The sequence below is a fragment of the Lathamus discolor genome, chromosome 5 (genome assembly GCF_037157495.1).
Source record: "Lathamus discolor isolate bLatDis1 chromosome 5, bLatDis1.hap1, whole genome shotgun sequence".
Taxonomy (NCBI): domain Eukaryota; kingdom Metazoa; phylum Chordata; class Aves; order Psittaciformes; family Psittacidae; genus Lathamus; species Lathamus discolor.
Window position 1 is genome coordinate 9,833,048 of NC_088888.1, and position 17,543 is coordinate 9,850,590.

Genomic DNA, 17,543 nt, shown 5'->3' on the forward strand with positions numbered 1-17,543 from the left:
GGAAATCATGCAAGCAGGTTTTCACCATCAACTAGTGGCAGCCGAGATGCATTTCCTACTGTCCATCTGTCTGTCCAGCTGACTGTCATTCATAGAGCAAGGCTGGGAGAGGCATGCAGTCAGCAACTCGGAGTGAAATGTAGAGAGTGCTTCAACAAATCCTGGAGTCACGCAAGTGCCACTGCTGTGCTGTGAGACCCTACATCCTGCTATGTCCATTAGATACAGGTGTATGAAGAAGAAGATGGCTTCTGTGAGCATGTTCAAAGCAAGTATTATCAATGGCTCTTTACCCCTGAAGGACATATCCATTAAATAAAGATACATGTGCTTCGTTTTTTTTACACAAGAGCTAGAAGCTAAATCACACAGTTTTATCACAAACGTAGTGAGAGCTGATATTCCTCTTAAGCGCCTATTTTATTTTCTAAGCACATTACAGTTTTTTTATGTTGCCAAAAAACATCCGTAAAATATGATCCCACAGTGCTCAGAAAAAGTAGGCAGAGAAAGGGAACCTTTTTATTCCACTTAATGAATCTGAGGGGGCTGACTTACAGTTCTTGAATGTCTGAAGATGGCAAAGATTAAGAAGACAGCAGAAACAAATCAATCATAAGTCCTGTATTTTATAAATAGATGGCAGAGTTTTGAAGAACTTTTCCATTCTTTATTTCAGCAGCAAGATTAAACCTCAGCTCCTTCGGAGGGACTCTCTCCCTTGAGTTGCGTGGTGATTTTTTTTCTCTGCAGGAAAGATGGGACTGAAGGAAGAAGGGGAGGAGAGGAGAAAGGAGAAGGGGCTGAAATAAATTGATTCCAAGTTTAATTCCAAATGATATTTTAACCTCAACAAAAAAGCTGCAGGGTTGAGAAGGCACCATCAGCAAATTCCTGTTCTGTCCCACTGCTTGAGACATCTCCCTGAAGCACGAAAAGCCAGTCACCACTCTGCAAACACATTATGTCCAAAAAGGAGGCAGAAGTTGCTCCTTCTAATAGCTCCTCAGAGTTATGGGTAAGGAACATGCCTTCCCACCATGGACTGCACCATAGAGGTGCTCCCCAAGTCCCTGCCAAATCTACTACATCCACCCTGCACAGTGCAGCCCTGCAAGGTGGTATGGGATGAGGCCCAGAGGACATGTAGTCACCTTGACCCAAACCAACGTGCTTAGCAGAGAGCAGCCAGATGGAGCAGAGTTCCAGGCACTGGTTTAGAAATGGGCACCCCAGAGCTGCCTCTGTGCTGCTGCAGAGCAGTATTGAAATCAAGATCAGATATCTTGCCAAAATATGTGCTTGAGTTAGACACAATGTCTTAGGCTCACCAGAAAAATAATGAGATGAAAATCTACTTTGATTTGATGGTCAGACTGTGCCCTCTGGTCCTAAGACGCTATATCTCCATTAATTGCAGCAGATTGAGCAGAGCTTTTCTCAAGACAACTTTGACATTTCATTGTTATATTAAACCATTAGGTGTTTTGCTTACCTTTTCTGAGCTGCATGCTGTCTTTTTTAGGACTGGGGTTCATATAACAGGCAGTATATCTTCCTTCACAAAGTTGTCCAAATTGTGTTTGAGCATCAGTCTTCCTCGGGGCCAAGAGTACTGCTCTAAATTGGAAAAAGTTTCTGCTGAGATTCTGAACACAGGCATGAGAGAAAATCAAGAGACTTTTATATTGCATATAAGTCATTAGGAAAAGAGTTTCCAGTTCATTCTACAAATATTCTCTAGCAAAATTCTGTAGTTGCTCAAAACTTCTTTGCAGAATCACTGACATAGGCATTTCCTTTGTACTTCATGACATTTTAATGGTCTTCTTGTTACACTAGGGCTTACTATTCTTTACAGTGTACAAAAAGCAGTTTTCACTCAGTAATAGCTATTTTCTTGGTCCCCTCTATAACTAAGCCAAGTAAGATTCCCATAGCTTAATTTTCCATGTTCTGCACAAGCAGGTCAGTTTACAACTCAGCGGAAGCCAATCTAGTTGCCCAGTTTCAGTATCTATATTTATCCAGAAATTCTCTCCTCTAAAGCAAGTGTTATACATTAGGAACATGCTTATTCTGCTTCTGAAAGGTCAACGCTAGCCTTTTGTCTGTAAAATATTCCCCAGACTAGGGGGAATTCTTAGATATCTCACAGGCAGGTAAGAACTTCTGTTATTCCTTCTGAAAAAAGTAACAGTGATGCAAGACTCCATGTTGTGTTCTCAGGTACTGAGAAACCTTGGGTTCTCTGTTAAGCACAAAAACCTAACCATGTTCTAAGACCTAGAGTAACAGGCAGACACTCAGAAGCCATTTGTTTTCTGTTAACTATTAGATGGTCCAGGAAGTCAGATGTGCCCAGTAAAGATGGAGGAGAAGTCTCTCATCCTATGAATCATTGCACTATTTCACCGCTTTTGGTGCAGTTGCTTTTCTTAATTAAGTGAAATGAGGCCCTTTAAAGTTCCCACCATAAAATCTCACTTAATTCCTCATAAATAATGTCCCTAGAGCTCATTCATAGTAATAAAAATATATAGTGCATTGATTAAAACTGCTGCAATTTATACATATTAAATTTAAAGATGTATTATAGGGCATAATTCCTTAACCATGACACTCTAGTTTGCATTTCATTAAAAATTCAGGACCGGAGATTGCCATGCAGTGGCAAAAACAATAGAACTCAATGAAACAATTTCCCTATTCTCTGTTGGAAGCAATCCTTTCCCTGAAAAAAAATAGCAGTAATAGTATTTTCTATAGATTTGGAAATAAGTGGTCAAGGCAAGGTTCAGGATCTTGAGTATCTCCAGGGAAGGAGACTCCACAACCAATTCCAATGTTCATTGTCACCCTCATAGTAAAGAAGTTTTTCCTCGCGTTCAGGTGGAACTTCACACCTTTTAGAGTATGCCCATTGCCTCCTATCCCATTGCCTGGTGCCAGCGAGAGGAGTCTGGCCCCATCTTCTTGACACCCTCCCTTCAGATACTTAAACATATTGATCAGATCCCCCCCGAGCCTTCTCCTCTCCAGGCTGAACAGGCCCAGCTCCCTCAACCTTTCCTCACGTGAAAGATGCTTCAGACCCTTAATAATTCTAGCAGCTCTTCACTGGGCTTGCTTCAGGAGCATCACGTCTCTCTTGTACTGGTAAGCCCAGAACTAGACACAGAATTCCACCTGAGGCCTCACCAGGGCTGAGTAGAGAGGGAGGATTATCTCCCTCGACCCACTGGTAATGTTCTTCCTGATGCAGCCCGTGATCCCATTGGCCTTCTTGGCCACAATGGCACATTTCTAGCTCATGGACAACTTGTTGTTCAACGGGACCCCCAGGTCCCTCTCTGCAGAGCTACTTTCCAACCTGTACTGGTGCATGGGGTTATTGCTTCCCAGGGACAGGATCCTGCACTTGCTTTTGCTGGATTTCAAAAGGTTCCATTTCTCCAGCCTGTCTAGATCCTTCTGAATGACAGCATAGGACTCCAGGGTACCAGCTACTCCTCCCAGTTTTGTATTGTCAGCAAACTTGCTGAGGAAGCACTCTACCCATCCAAGTCATTGATGAGTAAGTTAAACAATACTGGAACCACTACTGACCCTTGGGGGACATCACTAGTTACACACCTCCAACTAGACTCTGTGCCACTGTTTTTAATATGTTCAGTAGCTGTAAACAGCATTACCTGTTAGGTTTAATCATTAAGTATTTCCTTCCCATTTGTTTATAACAAGACAAATGCAGAAACTGAAACTGCAGGTCTGCTCCATCAGAGAGCACTTCATACTGCCAGCAGCGTAAATGCACTCCACATTAGCTGAAAGCTCAGCTCTGTAAGACCACTAAAAGCAGCAGTAAGCTCTCATAAAACAAAACAAACCACCGCATTTTAGATTATTACAGAACATTCCTGGTGAGCCACATTCTGAGCTCCTGAACATTCAGGCTTTCAGCTGTACAAGCTGATTCCCAGCCTACAGTCCCTCATTGTATTCCTACAGCCAGAGGACATCTTGTGCATGCCACCACATTCATGCATACCCTGAAATAAGCTGTCCACCTACCTGCGCGCTGTCAGTCACCACTTCATTTGCCACGAGCAAGATGGTTTCAGCTTGACCTGCCTTCAACCCATCTGAGTCAGAGTTCTCTTCACGTTAGTGAGGATCAGATGAGTGTTTGCTGTATGTTTCACTCTCCACAAAGCTATTGGTTTCACATATTACAGTGATATTGAAATGAAGCTTTGTCCATGCCAGTAACAGCTCCTGTCAAGACAAGGCCATACTATCCATTTATCTTCTGTGCACCTGCCATTGTAAACTCTTCCTTTCTACAAAATTGATGCATACAGGCAGTGATCTGCCAGGCTTTCTTCCCAAACAGGCATAGAAATGAAAAAACATTGCATGGGCAAAGCAGTAGAGAGGGGGTGTTACTAAACCCCAGTTATGATTAAGGACAGAAACATTTCTGTGGAAGAGGATAGATTTTCACTTCTGATGCCAGCCAAGAGCGATGCCATTTGAACAAAGAAGGCTCCATCAGATTTAAAGCACTCAGTGCAGCAGGAGTGGTCTGGGACAGGTTTTAGCCTGTAGCAAAGGACCTTTCTTCAATGGCACCCATTTACACCTTGAGGGCTGAGCAAAGCTGTGTCATTCCATCTTCCTCCTCTACCTATCACTCACTGGGCTGAGATCTGTAGTGGACCAACCTCTCCCCTGAAACCAAGCAGAAACCTCCAAAGCCTGTGGGAGCCTGATGTTGTGTTTGGCTTGAACCCATTCCCAGACCAAGGAAACCTTCCAGCTAAGGAAACCAAATCTCTGGAATGAAGCAGAATAGAAATTTGATATATGAAGATGAGCCTCCTGTCCCTTCCAAATGCCATTGACCACTAAAGGTGGTTCCCCCTCCTGCCCTGCTTACCTCTGTGGAGCACCACAGTCAACAGCTCCTCAGATATCCTCTATTGATGAATATTCTTTTAAAGTTAACCGTCATAAAACAGGAACAAGATTCTGCTTTACAATTCCCTGGGGATCTTCACTTCACCCAGCTGTGCTCTAAAAAGGAAAGGAGGATACAGGAGCTTTCATTTCATGTGTGGAAACAAGCAGAAATGTATTGGGAAGTAGAAATACAACTCACAGCTGGACAATCCTTAGCTCCAGGTCCCCAAAAAAGATGCATCAAAACCTGCTGTGAAAGCAACCCACTTGCCTTTGAGAAAGAGCTGGACTGCTAGTGAGCTATGCAGATGCAAGCAGGCAGAGTTTCTCAAGCAGGCAGAGTGGCCTCATAGTGCCAGGACCTATGGCACCATATATACCCTCTTTTCTTCCACCACTGCCTTTATTTACTTTCTTTTCTAATTATCTTCTTTCTTTTTGAGGGTGAAGGGTAAACAGTTACTACTTGGTGTGGTTTATGTCTGAGTTGTTTTCGTGAATCCAGGATATTTGCTTCCTTTTGGGCTGCAAAGTGAAAAACCCTACAGCAATTAATGTAAAAGGTGAGGGTTGATTGAGTTTCCGGTGTAACAGTATTGTTCTTAATAATATCAACAATGCTGAAGGCCATAATCTATTAGTACTGGGGAATTTAATATCAGAGACAAGTTGGTAGCTTATAGCTATCACATGTCTGCTAGGAAACGATTGTGAAAGGTGCTTTATTGCAGAGGATTCGAGACTCACAGAAGTGACGGAACAGGCCGAATGCAGAATGGTACTGCAAGTGCTGGAGGAAGTACTGAGACACCACAGTATTGTTCATTCTCTTTGCTTTTCCAGCAAAGCTTAGCTGCTACATAGAAGAAGACAGGTCTGTGCACAAGCACTAGATAGGAACCCAGGAGGTATGAATGCTGTTTCAGTTTACCAGACAAGAAGCATAGCAGTAAACATTAAATCTGCTGTCTGTGTAGCTCCTAGCAGCAGCAATTTAAAGGAAAACTCATAAAGACTAAACTTCATCCTAGCAGAAATTAGTCTTCTAATTAGGAGTCATCTTCTTATCAAGAAGATGCTGATTGTAGAGGCTTGGAAAAGACCATAAAAGAGATTAACCTGCAGCAATAAGAAACCAAAGGCCAGTGGCCGTAGCTCTCCTAAAAGTGGCAATATAGGTTCAGCAAACAACTGTTGCCTGTGACCATCATCCCCTCATTTCTGGACTTTCCAACTGTGTTTCACTAAACTAGCTGCAGCCTCATGGACTGCATCTGACAGCTTCCCTACTTGGGAACGTTTGCACTTACCTTCCACGCTCCCAACCACAGAGATGCCAAACCTGACCTTAAACAAAAGCCTACCTAATACCCGTTCTTTTTTCCCCTCCTTTGTGTTTTTATGATTCTTAATCAAGCAGGAAAAAAAGATTTAAAAAGATAAATTATTGCTTTAAATATACAGAGCAGTGTCTGCCTTGAAATGAAAATTCAAAACAATTGCTGTGTTCTAAAAGATCCCTGGGTTACAGGCCTAATATGAAGCAGTTCTCAGTAGAATGCATTTTACTGGCTTCCCAAATAACAGTCTAACCACGAGTAAAGATCTCCTGCATATTCCCGGTGTAAATGATCTATTAAAGAACAGGCAACTGGATGTTTGCAATCTGTCTTTTAGGAAACATTTCCCTTTCTCCTCCTTAGCTGGAAAATTTGTGCTGGGTCCTGAATGGTGGAGACATTGAGGAGCCTTCATGTTGGGAAAATAACAGGGTCTGTTCCTTTTGTCTTTTTGCTTACACTGATAAGGGTCTTCTAGGAAAATCCTGCTAAGCTTTCTTCCTAAGTGCATTCCCCAGCCAGCCTACCATAGTTATTTGTCTTCCAAAAGTCAAGATTTATTGCAGTGAAAAGAGCTTAGAAGCAGGACACCCATTTTAGCAGTGATCAGAAAGAAATGTTACAGATGACTGAGGTCTGTATGTTACCCACCTTAAAATATCTGACCTTGTTTAGCAGCACTTTAGCCATTAAATTCAGTGTTCTGCTATTGCAGACATCACTTTATATAATACACTTTAGACTCCACCTTACATGCAGTCCAGCTTTTTGCTCTTGTTCTTCTTACTGGAAGACAGATTAGGAATTTGATTAACAGCTAGAAGTCTTTTCAAATATTCATTCTCAGTGTATTCATAGGTAATATACACTCATTTGCTCTTGGGCCAAAGCTAAATGTACCTTTTCTTTCTCTTATCTCTCTGACTCATGTATAGACACCAGCCCTGAGGAATACAGTCTTACCTACTTAAATAGGATGCAGCCTAGAAATAGTGTCCTAAGATCAGGCAGTCCCCGGGATTCATAACTCCCATAGCCGTCAAATGATGAACTCCTGAGCTACATCTCTATCAGCTATACACTTCCAGTGTGTATATAAGACCTGAGCAGCTCATAATTATTCAATACCTAACTGATAAAATCCAGACACTTGCCTACTCAGACATTTCCAGCTGACCAGATCTCTATTTATAGATTAGTTTTGTTGTTAAGCTGAAGTCCATGACACAAGTTTTCACATACTGTAGTTAAGGTGACATTTTTTGTTCTGTTGTGTTGCACTGGCCCCTTTAAATTTCGGCACTCAATCCCAGATGGAAGAATTTGATTCATGGGAGAATTTGATTCATAGGATGAATACACACAGTATCAATCAATGACTGGTGTCGTGTATAATCTTCATGACCAGAAATGCACAGGTCCAGAGACACTCTATACTTGCCAAACGGGAAGTACTCCCTCATTTCAATTCAGAGCAAAAGGAATGTTTCGCAATCCCAAACCGAGGAAAATTGTGACTGGGACACCATGAGTCCAAAACCTTGTGAAATGCCATCAGAAAAAAACTGCATTTTGTTTATCTAAATCGTGAGCTCAATCAGGAAAGGCAAATTTTAGGAAGACTTCACTTTGACAAACTTAGAATACTAAGTTCCTTACTTGAGGGTAAGCACAATCCAGGTGTGATCCCACAGATATGTCCTACAAAGCACACAGAGTGCTGGAGTTTCAGACAGGGTTCTTCCTGCAGCACAGACCCTGCTCTGGCAGGAGTACTCACCAGGCTGAGCTCCAATAGAACACCTCGTTATGTCCAAGACCCACCAGAATTCCTCAGGTGATGCTGAGAGGTCTTTCCTTCTGCTACAAAATACTCAAAATCATCCAGGATCATCCCCAGATTGTTCCATTCTCCTGGATAGTGACAAGATGAAAGAGTGTTTAAAGTGTGAATTTTGTCTATTAGTAGTGGGATGCACAGACAAGTTTAATGCTTGAGATGAAAGTCAATACATGGTTTGTAAGGACAACGAAAGAATAAAATTCACCTCTTTTGCTTGGCAAACATGTCTTTTTTTCTCCCCTATTCTCATTCTCTACAGCAGCTGGATCATTTTTATTCCTATGTGAGGAAGGAAGCAAACTCAGAAAATTTCATCTAGAAAAGTAAACACTCCTAATAATATTTCACACTGGAGAAGCATCTCCCTTAGTGCATACCAGTTCTCTAAAGCAAAAATCTCTAAAGGCAGCACATGGAAATTACATGAAGAGATTGTTCATTTACATTCTCCAACCCAGCCCACAAAAAAGCAGCTATTTGATTTCTATGTTATACACTGCCTGTTGTTTGTCAGCAGGAAAAACCTCAGAGTTCCAAAAATGCTTATTGCTTTGAAAGCAATAATGAAAATTGTGCTTGCCTTCAGATCAGCTATCACTGTTTTTTCCTGCAGAGACTGAGAGAAATATCGAGAGGTGAAATTCCATGTTGTTATGTATAAAATAGTCTTTCAAGTAGTGCATGGGGAGTTAGCTCTATTGAAATTAATGGGTCCCATGAAGCTAAATCCCTGCTCACTACTTATAAAACATAAAAGATAGCAAATTTGGAATCTTGATCATAAAACACAAATTAAATCAACACAATCTACTTCAGAGAGCATCAATATATTCCATTTCATTAGGAAATAATAAGCCATGCTGGCATTTGGACAGAAATGCAGCCTGCTTGTTAGAAGACACATCTTTTTCATAGCAGAGATTTTTGCCCGTAGATCATTATCAGCATCACAGGGTCTCCACAGTACGATGGTTCTCACATCAGAAGGAAGCTCTTTATTTCCTTCATGGATGGTGGGAAGCTTGCCATAATCCCAGCCATGATTTCACTGCATCTCCAATGGAGCTATGATAATGCACTAAAATAAAAGAAACCCTAATGTTTCTCAACCTAAGGAGAGAAACAGGACTAGCATCAGAAGGGTATGCAAGGCAATCGGAAGAGACATTATTTTATCGAGGTTATGCAATATATCAGCACAGAAGTGCTGAGAAAACCCATGTTTTCTAAGCCTGATTGTTTCTAACCTGGCTGTTAGACCAGGAGTCAGAAGATGACAGCACAGTGGCAGCGGGTGGCACGTGGGCTGAGCCTGACACAGTGGCACTGTGAAACAGGAACATGCGCCTTGAGGTGCAGCTGAGAAAATAGAGTTTGGCAATGTTTGGGAACTTTCCAACGTCTGCACTAGCTCATGTTGGCCAGCTTAATTAACTGGAAGCTGAGCAACCCGAAGGGCATGGAAACTGTGCAGCCGGGAGGAAATCTTCAGAGAGGACTCTAAGACTGACGGAGCTTCCAGAAACCTTTTTGAGAAAGTCTTTCTATTCTCCATCCCCACCTCCTGCAATTCTCATGGACCTATAGAGGTGATCTCTCAGAGTTACCTTATTTAATCCACTTCTGAAGTGTCCACTTTCAGGCACCTTCCATCCTGCTATTCTTTTATGTTCACATCATTCCTTCCATAAAAGGCCTTTCATACCTGCAGCACATCAGGTAGCTGGGTTTCAATACTGTATGTTCTTCATTGTGTGTTTTTATTTCTTATGTTTCCACTGATGCATTTTTACCAGATAAGTAATTGTTAAAGGCCAGATCATACCCCAGTGCTCTAAAAACAAAGTGGCAGCACTGGTTACAGAACACCTACAAAAGATTAAATCCACTGTGAAGAGTTTAATCGCTTTCCCTTTTCACTGCTTCAACTGCTCATTTGTAAAATGACTGCAAAATGCTGCCAAACAGCTTCATTCAATTTCCCTCTAGTGCCCAGGTGAATATGGGCAATGGCCAACTCTAAAAATAGGAAAATTGGGGCAGCTGAAGTTCATTTCCAGGCCTATGAAGACGAGAGATGAATATGAACCTGGGCCTGAATGCAGCTTTGTCTGTTTTCCGTGTTACATTTTTGCACGCTCAGTGGCACAGCAGCTGTCTTTCTTTCATTATGTGCACAAATAATATATTGGTATTACACTTAAAACATCTTTTATGTAGCTATAAATAATGGAAAATCTTAATCTGGAAAGAAAGGTCCTTTAAAACGCCTTGCATAGCAAACTGGATATTTTATTTTTGAAAGCTTGATTCATTCCCCTGTTTGCTCACCACTTTAGAAGCAAGAATGGCAGCTGTAAAAGGGATCCTTCCTCACTGTCACGGTCTTTCTTCACCTTCTGCTTCCTAGCAGAAGTTTAGCATTTGTTCAGAAGATATATTGCTCTTCCCCCCATCCCCAGATACAGAATATACCATCATGTTCCTTCATACATAAATATTCCCAAAAAAAGAAATAGTAACTAAGCAGCACAACGATGTGCCCCCTTTTACTGTCATTTCTTCCTGTCTAAACCAATGGACTAGTCAACTCTCTGCTAGATGCAAGGTGAGCTAGCGAGGGGGCCTCTATTTGCTGCCTTGGGGACCCGCTTGCTGAATCTCAGAGAAACCTGAAACTGGGCTACTCATCTGCTGCATGTCAGGAGGTGAACAGGACCATAGAATCAACTCAGAAAATGATCCATGCTTCTGCTTCTTAGCAACCTTAGGCAAAAGTGAGAGGCAGGGATGAAAATGAGACCTCCTATAAAGTTGGTCACTTACCACACACTCAACACTACCATAGATTGGATGAATACACTGACAATCAACTGTGGGCACAGCTTTTTTCTTTCATTCAAGGGAAATTATTACTTTGCTTTGTATCTACATGCACACACATGGAGATACTCCGAGCGCTGGAGCACCTCTGCTATAAAGACAGGCTGAGAGCGCTGGGCTGGTTCAGCTTGGAGAAGAGAAGGCTCCTGGGAGACCTTAGAGCAGCTCCCAGTGCCTAAAAGGGACAGCAAGAAATCTGGAGAGGGGCTTTTGACAAGGGCCTGTAGGGACAGGACAAGGGGGAATGGCTTTAACCTGACAGAGGGGAGATTGAGATGAGACATTGGGAAGAAATTCTTCCCTGTGAGGGTGCTGAGGTGCTGGCACAGGGTGCCCAAAGAGGCTGTGGCTGCCCCATCCTTGGCAATGTTCAAGGCCAGGTTGGACAAGGCTTGGAATATATAGTAGAAGGTGTCCCTGCCCGTAGCAGGGGGTTGGAACTGGATGAGCTTTAAGGTTCCTTCCAACCCAAACCATTCTGTGATTCTGTGATTCTATGTCTCAGCTGGGCTTGGTCCACTGCCTGGAAATCCTGCCAGCCGGACATTCCCAGGCACCACCGTGATAAATGCTAAGACTTCCAAAAACCACCACCAGTGAGGAGCCCTGATACCTGCATGGGAGCCAGAGCATAGTCTTCAGCCATACATTTTGACTCCCCGTGTCCTCGAGAGCAAACCCAATTGCATGAAGTTGCTTACTCACAAGTGGAACCTGTTTATGAAGAGCTTAGCAGGGAAAATGGCCTCAGAGGACCATCACCCAGCGCCTACCTGAATGAAACAAGAGGGACAAATCCAGACTGAAAGGGACATTTTAACCTGCTTGTTGATAACTACAGGCGTAATCAGCACAGGATCTGAAGCTATCTTCAGCTTCTTACCCTACAAAGCAAATAAATCTGGCAGGCCAAAGAGGTTGCCACATTTTCTCCAGTGCTGTGATCAAAAGCTGCCTGTGCTGCAATTCTGTAAAGCCTCAGCCTCATGGAGTGAGTGTCAGCATAACAGTTTTTATCTCAGTGCTACTGTCTGGAGAGATTTGTAGGAGATGCAGCCGCAGGGTCTGTAAAACTCATGCAGTTCATCTTCACATGGCATGAAAAAGGTGTTTGTTGCCATTTTATAACTTTGATTGATAAATTCCTCAAAGCTGTCCTTGGCTTTTATGTCAGCAGGATAAAGCAGGCTTTCCTGTCTCAAACCTTTGTCTGCCCAGCAGCCCCATTTCCAAATACACGTGCCTACCCCTTCCCTCGAGGACAGTGAACCCTTAGGGAGGGTGGGCAGAGCTACCTTTGCTGTGTCCATCAAGCTAGCTAGGTTAAAGCACTCACCTCCTAGGTGAAGAATGGGACATGAAACGGGAGAAGGACTCATTCCCATCAATTGCTTTCCTGGCAGCAGGATGAGGTTCAGGGCTCCCGGCTCCTAGACAGACATGTCGCCTCCCCCCTCCACCACATTCTGCTGTAGCAAGGCAAGTGTGTCTGGGAACATGCTGGGGACTGGATCCCAGCTGAAAGTAGCCCTTCAAAAATAGCAATTTTAAACTGAATCATTTTCCAAATCACACTCTAAAATTACTTCCCTTCCTGGCAAGCTCCCTGCAGCTCTTTAGTACGCAGGCAAGCATGGATGTGGAGGATGCAGGCTTCTCAGTAGCTGCACCAGTCCTATTCTGCAGGTTCTTGCATCCATCCATGCATCTGTCCATCCCTCCTCCCTGCAGCACTGTGGACTTAAACCCTTCTTTGAACACAGGGGCCATCCCTCTCACCTTAACAGAGAGGTTTACAAAGAGCTTTTCCCCTTTCCTCCAAATTATTGCAAAAACAAATAGCCAGCTGCAGAACACTTTGGTTTCTTCATTGGCCATTCACTGTTTTCAAAAACTCAGCCATTCACCTGAAGAGCTGAAGGATGTTGATCTCTTCTGGTTGTGCTGAACCAGGTGAGACCCAAAAATAGCCCCAACAAGGTGACTGGTTTAATGCCTAATAGTCTACACGAACTCAACAGTGATTTGTGTATTCAGAAATCATCCTTTGTAGGGTCTCAGAAATACTGCACAGCTGCTTCTCCCTCAGTTGTAGATGAATATCTTTCCATTAGTATAATGTATTAAAAATCCCTTGCATGCTGAGACACTGACGGAGATTTCCCTGCACAAAGCAATACTGGGAAACAAATTAGCAAAACTAATGCAGGAAGAACATAACCCACCAGAGTGGAAGGTTAGCCCATAGCTTCCTACCACCAAAGACTGAGATGAAAGTAAGTCATGTGAATACAGAACCAACAGCAAAAAATACAGGGTGCCTTCAGCTTCTATTGACATGACTGGCACTAAAGAACATATTAATGTGCTCAGGATGCTCAGAGCACTATACAGGATCAGGCCTTTTGAAACTGGCTATTCATCACATCCAAATTGAATGTAATTGTCAGGGCTGGAGAGCTAATTGGATTATTCTCTCTCAGTGCTAACAGTGAAAGTGAGAAAGCAGGTTAAATTGCCACTGGGCCTTAGGCAAAAGTTAAAAAAGACCATTGCATAACTATTCATAAATAAGCAGGAAGAATGCAGGAGTCTCCCGATTTAAACAGCAATTGTTTTCTGTTTCTCTTCAGCCTGTGAAAACATTCCCCTATTAAACCCACCCCTGCAGTTACAGTCCTCATGTTTCAGTACATCTTAGCATCCTCTAGCAGTTAGACCTAGCAACTCAAAAGTGCCACATAGCCAGCTCCTACCTCTCACCCTGACTTGATTTTGAGTTTGGGAGTACAAGAAAGGGATCTCACAGGATTCCCGAGTTTGTCTCATCAGCTGCTTTGGCTCTGCTCTCATGAAAGCCAGAGTAAGGAGGGCTTATACAGCCCAGCTACCTGACAACAGTTTCAGCCCAAGACTCAAGGTGGACCACCTGATAGCCAACCCATAAAACTACTTGGTTTTCAACCCAGCTGGCTGCAGTAAGCAACTCATGGCTTCAAGAGCATCTATAAACCTGTCTGTTTTCTTTCTTCCCTCACCAAACGGTACCTTCATACAGACAGGATGAGTATAAATGAACATTTGGGTCACCAGGCTTGTCCTTTGCTTCAAAACCCATAAAAGTACTCTGAGAGGATGAGGAGGCATTAGCAAATTCTAAGGCTCCATGGAAACACTGAATTTTTCTATAATACTCTGCAATTAGTATACTTTTCACTGTCTCAGTCTGTCATCACACTAAGCAGAGTACCAGGGAGTACTTGTCCTCCATCCCAAGTATTCAGCTTTCTAACTTAGAAAACTGGCATATTCACTTACGTTATGCATTATGGCTGAAGCCCTTGCTTGCTATGCTACCAACACTCTGATTGCATAGACTACCAATTGCCTCATCCATTTCATTTAATTACAAAGTAATACCAAAGCAGAGACGATCCCCTTAAATTCAGGAGGAATTATAAGTGAAGAAGAGGATCACTTCACTGCCTGTGCAGTTTGTTGAGCATCCAGACTAACCATAAGGCCACTCACTAAAAAGTAATTTCCTTGGCACACACTACAGGTCAAGAACTAAACCATAGTGGGCTGTTATAAAGAGCAGCACAAAACCATCTGCACATTAAGCCAAGCTGCAGTAACAGTTACAAATCTATCTGTCTTTGGTCACTGTCAAGATAGAAAATATGTCCATCTACTCCAAACCAGCTGTACCTTTCAGGTCAGGGACTCAATGGCATGTTTACATTCAAACTGTGTGAGACACTTCCAAATAATTCCTTGACACATTTCTATGCCAATGTAGTGGTAAAAAGCTCCTGAACCATGTACTTGATTTTTTTCCTCAGCAGATACTCACTGCAACATCAGTGGGGACATGTACAAGTGAAGCTTGTATTAAAACCAGCTGTGGAGGTCTTGATATCCCTGAAGCTAAAAGAAGCGGTCTTGCCAGCTTGCTTGTCATTTGCATGGTGAAACCGTAGTTGAGAATTTAAGGAGAAAGACCCGTTCCCCTGGAAGGAATAACAACTGGGCTGTGTAAGTTTTAAAATACCGTGTTAAACTTTATCCTTTAATAATGAGATGTGATGCTCAGTGTTAAGACCTATTTACAGACAATGGCTTAATTAAACATCTAATGAATGCATCCCATTTCTTTGCACGAGCTCCACTCTAAAGAGCCAAGCTAATAATGTAAACATCACTGGTTGATTATTAAAATAATTGCTTTCACAAACACCAGCCTCCTGGCAAGCAAGTTGGCTGGTGCCAGCCGTACAATGCACCCGCAGTGCAGGGGCCCAAGTTTGGCTTACTGATTCAAAGCTGACCATCAGCTTTAAAAAGAAATCCTAAGGGAAAGGTTTTAAAGGGGGTGAGATTTTCACCAAATACCTGGAGATTCGGCTCACTTAATCAAGCAGACTTATAAACCCATCATTCATTGAACCAAATGTCTGCCTTTAAGGAGTTGTCCCCAAGCAGAGACGCAGCAGCAGCTTCAGGATGTTTCCCCAAACAAATCTGGATCAGATTAACCAAAATCACGACTTTCCTCTGAGCCAAAATCCTGCAGCTGTGGAGGGTTTGCATCCAGCTAATGGAGGTTTCCTTTCCAGAAGTCACTTTAGAAAGGACCATGCATTTTCAGCAAGGCTTAAATGCAAGATGGACATTTCCGTCCCCCCCTTCCCCCCCCCCCCCCCCCCCCCCCCCCCGCTTCATAGCCAAAAAACTGAGTGATTTTGCAAAACGGTGACAAATTTTCAAGGCTCTGAGTAAAAAAACCTCTCAGTGAAATGAGTTGTCAAAACATTTTGAAAGTCTGTCAACAGCTCTAATTCTTAGAAACCATGATCTGGTGATGCTTGAAATATTGTCTTGTCCATGCTGAAGCAGCTAAACCATGCTCCTTGCTGCTTCAGCTTAGTTTTTTTACTTCATGGAAAGTTACCGGTATGTTTTCGTATCTACTGTGTGATTCTTCCAGCTATTTGGCATCTCACCAGTGTCATCCTTTCCTATCCAGGGAACCTCCAGATATCAGAGCTTCTCCAGTGTCAGTTAGCTTCTACACCTTGGCAAGTTTCAGTCCTGCAACCCAAGGAAGGAGATGATTTTAAAGTCTCCACCATAACCCAAGAGGGGAGAACCCATGGCATGAAGACGAGTTACACAGACATTTCAAACCATCTTCCCACTAAAAACACAGAATCACAAAACAGTTTGGGTTGGAAGGGACCCTAAAGCTCATCCAACTCCAACCCCTTGCCATGGGGCTCCTTCCACTAGATCAGGTTGCTCCAAGCCTCATCCAAATTGGCCTTGAATGCTGCCAAGGACGGGGCAGCCACAGCTTCTCTGGGCAATATCCTTGCAATTTCTCCTACCTGCACAGTAGGTGAAATTGCTGAGCACTCCAGAGAACCGGACCCACTTTTTTTGATGTTTTCAAGGAGTGGGGGGAGAGGGGGGGACAGAGGGAGGGGGAAGGAACAGTTGTATTTCCCCTACAAACACAACATTACCGGGAATCCAAACCCCAATATCCAGCTGCAGCGACAGAATTCCCATGTCTGCAGGTAAATCAGCTTAGATTTACAGCAGAGGACACAATGGACTGCATGTCAGCATTCCTGGATTACGGGAGTGGAAATTATTTCTAACTACAGCCATTGGCACTAAATGGTCCATGTCTGACCCATTTTATTAAGTCCTTAACTATCCATGGGAGACTTCCCACTCATATTGATGGACTTCTGGTTAGGTCTGATATACTTTCCCTTTTTTCTTTTTCTGCTTCTTTTGTCCTTGAGATCTGCTGTTACTTCCCACTGCTATTGGCTTTGTGATTTATTGGCTTAGTTGTTTCATTTTCATATGGTTTTAGTATTCAGAATGGGGCACAATTGACACTTGGAAATAGGACACTTTTTTCTTATGGGTTGCCTGTGGTATGGGTTGCCTTGAGCATAACAGGAGATTGGAGAACTTTGACACTTCCACACACTTTCCTTCCACCTTTACTGAGCAAAATGCTTTAGCACAAAAGCAATAACGGCAAAAGCAAAATTTAAACAAGTTAGTGGCTATCAAACATGATATTTCAGTACTTTGTAAACTAAGTTGTTGCACTGTAGCTGTGGCCTTTTCCTTGGAAGCCTAGGTGTAAACCCAAGCCAGTTTCTTCAGCTGGAGAGTAAGAACAGTCTGTTAGGAAGGGAGGAAATTCTCCCATTACAGATGTGGCCAGTAACATGAAACTAAACGGCAGAGCAAAACCTCTCAGATCCAAAATAAGAAATAAATGTGCGAAGTAGAGCTACGGAGAAATCCTAGCGATGGTAAATATCCATTTGCTAGAAGACATCGAGCAGCTACCTAGAGGCAGCAGGGATCTTCCTGTATAAAAAATACAAACCGCAGGTTATCATCCCCTTCCCGCAGGTTTGCAGCACTGGCATCACTCCCATCCTCGTTGAAATACTTGATAAAAACAACAGGAATGTTAT